Source organism: Pteropus vampyrus, unplaced genomic scaffold (genome assembly GCF_000151845.1).
Source record: "Pteropus vampyrus isolate Shadow unplaced genomic scaffold, Pvam_2.0 Scaffold42, whole genome shotgun sequence".
Classification (NCBI taxonomy): Eukaryota; Metazoa; Chordata; class Mammalia; order Chiroptera; family Pteropodidae; genus Pteropus; species Pteropus vampyrus.
This window is the reverse complement of record NW_011888823.1, coordinates 8,167,784-8,171,095: the sequence shown is the minus strand read 5'-3', so window position 1 is coordinate 8,171,095 and position 3,312 is coordinate 8,167,784. Positions and strand designations below refer to the sequence as shown.

General features: G+C 35.7%; 1 pseudogene; it reads left to right on the top strand.

Annotated features, from left to right (window-relative positions):
* Positions 1-2,871: 2,871 nt before the first annotated feature.
* Positions 2,872-2,990, top strand: LOC111738726 (annotated as a pseudogene).
* The last annotated feature ends 322 nt before the right edge of the window (positions 2,991-3,312 follow it).

The window sequence follows — 3,312 nt, the reverse complement described above, 5'->3', positions numbered from 1 at the left end:
ATTCCTTTCCTTTTAAATGCATGCCCAAATTAAATAGCCAATTATATAAAGATGTGATGCAAGGATCCATTCTACCTAAGTTCTAATTTTTAACCTTGTCTTTGTGAGCAAGCCCAGTATGGTAGAAGCTCTCTTAACTGACTTTCCTTTAAGTAATCCACTGGGTTAACTTTAATTAACAACTTCTGTTATCTCTGTAAAGTAGTGACTAATGCATATTGAACACCCAGTGAACCTAGCTATCAGAATCCCACAGGTTAAGTTTATGTAGAATCAGTTGTTTTTGTTCTCAATTCTGTCATACCAGCTGCACCTGCTTTTAGAATTATGTAATTTAATATTACATAAATAATTATATTAATAGTAAATATTTATAAAACAGGTATAAGTTCCTTGCACCATTCTATACATTTTATATAGATTAATCCACTCAACAATCCTATGATATAGACACTATTTTATTCTTTTTAGACATGAGAAAACTGAGGCCCCAAAAAGGAAGAAATCTTTTAAAGTCACACAGATAATAAGTTGCAAATCTGAATGTAAACAATCTAACGCCAGAATCCATGAATACTCTTAATCACTACACAAATAATAGTGCAAATGAGTTATTTCTATTAAAACTTAATTAATTATAAAAACATACATAAAAACGTTCATAGCAACATTATTCATAATAGTCAAAAGTAGAAACAATCTAAAAAGTCATCAACTATTGAATGAAAAAGCAAAACACTGTAAATCCTTACAATGAAGCATTAGCCATAAAAATACATGAATACAGATGCGTGTTACAATATAGATGAACCTTAAAAGCATGCCAAGTGAAAAAGCCAAACACAAAGGCCACATAATATATGATTCCATTTATATAAAATATCCAGAATAGGCAAATTTGTAGAGACAGAAAGTAGACCGGTGGTTGCCTAAGGGGGTTTGGGCACAAATGGAGAGTAATGCTAACGGGTATGGGAATTCTTTTTGGAGTAATAAGTTTGTTCTAAAACTGAAGTGGTAATGTTGTACAACTCCATGAATAAACTAAAAACCATTGTATTTAGGGGGGAAAAAATAAACTGCTTCAGAAAGACTCAATAAAGATGGCCTGCTGGAAGATAGAAATCCAATGGGAAAAGACTAAAAGAAAACATAAAATTTCTAAGGATCCTGCAATTGGAGTATTTAAAAAATGTTTTCACATCTTGTTTCATCTGAAAGAAATTAAAACTGGAAATCATAAACGCTGTATTATGGATGTGGGTACTACAAGAAAGGAAAGCCTTAAGTCCGAAAAAGAATACATGAAGCACCAGGAAAGGGGAATTCTATTTAAAAATAAACCTGAAGAGGGGAACAGGAAATCTGGAAAGGTTTCAGAGAAGGACAGATACCTGTGTTAGTTACTAAATGTCTTCCAAATAGTGTTCACCAAACATTGAGAAGTGCAGATGGTTTTCCGAAAGAGTATGAAAGCCACGTGATCAGGATACGGTGAAAAGCTCTGTGTACCTGGAACTTGAGGCAGAGGAAGAAAGAGGAAGAAGATGCAAATGAAGAGGAAAGAAGTCAGGGAAAAAAGTCTTCCTAAGGATTATATACCTTATTTTGTCAGTCCAGGAGAGCCAACAAATGTGTCTAAGGGAGGATCAAGCACTGATGCAAACTCGCTTGTGTCGAAGAGCGAGACGCCATTTGCAATGCAGGCTGATCAGAGAACACTGGAGATGCAGAAACCAACTTTGTGGTTAGTCACTATCAAAGCAGGAAATGCTGAGACCCAAACCACAGCAATGACTATGAAGACGAAGAGGAAGGGATGTGATGATATCTTTAAATAGAATTTAAAAAAAAGCTTAGTGACAAGAATAGAGGGTAAACGTCATGAGGACAGGAAGCAAGTGGTTTTGCTTAAAATTTTACCCCAGAGCCATCTGAGTCCCTGACATGCAACTAGGGTTCAATATTTGTTGAATAAATAAATGACTGCTGAATGTGTAGGAGGGAAGAAGGATGATCCCATGATAATTTTCTTATTTTCTAATATTATTTTCTAAGCTCGATAATGATATCTTTAAACAGAAATGAAGGTGGCAAAAGAGAGATCGAAAGGGAAATGATCATTTGGGCAGGACAGCTTGGGAGTGAAGTATCTGAAAATAAGAAACTGATGAAAATGTATCATGTGTAACTTACTGGAAATGTACGATTGGAGTTCCAAAAACAAAGGAGCATTGGTGGGTATAGGTTTAGGAGGCTTTGAGGTAAACTATAGCTAAAACTGTGAGACTGGATGAGCTCAAACCAGTTAAGTCTTCAGTAGAAAGGGAGAAGAATGTCAGAGGTGGTAGTTTAAAAAGCTAAGAAAAAAGGAAGAGGAATCAAGGCAGACTGTAGAAAACACAAAATTAGAGTTTGAGAAGAGTGTTAATATTGGGGTTTCTAATACTGCAAAATTAGAAGTCTCCTGTCTACTCAAAACCTACATGGTGGAAGAAAAATGGCTCTTTTTACCTACCATGACATGCATTACTAAATATTGGGGCCAATCCAATTCTTGGATTTGAGAACCCATTAAATAAAGCTCTGGATCATCTACCAAGAGCATCCTCAGCTAAACTGTTAGATTTTTTTTTCTTTCCAGACAAGTTTACTGACCTTATATTAAAATACTGACTGCCATCATACTTTTTTTTTTTGAGACTTTTATATTGTTAGAAAACAATCCAGTAAAAAGACAAATCTCTTTGAAAATTAAATTATGATGACTGGCAAGTACCCACAGAACAAGAATATAACTGAGGTAACGAAACAATTGCCAGTCAGATTTTATCATAATTAAGTAATGATAAGTTCAGAAGGTGGGAACTAGTCTACGGCCATGCCACCCTGAACAAGCCCAATTCCGTCTGATCTCAGAAGCTAAGCAGGGTCGGGCCTAGTTAGTACGTGGATAGGAGACCACCTAGGAAGACTAGGTGCTGTAGGCATAAAAAATAAAAAGAATTTAAAAATAAGGGATTATAAACTGACAAGGTCCTTGCAATCTGTGAGGTCAACCAAGGGTTGCCTCGTTTAAAAAAAAAAAAAGTGGGAACTAGAAAAGGGTCGGCTAAAGGGCAGGGACGTCCCAGCTTCTCTCCAGGTATCCAGTCTCATCTTATAGATAGAAATAGCTTTGAAGGAGGAAGGGTAATGCATCACTACACTTAAAATTACTTGAAAGAATATCTCTTAAGATCATGCAATTTCCTTTATTATTATTTGATGGCCACCAGCCAAGTTCTTTACCTGTAATTGTTTCTGGGAGGA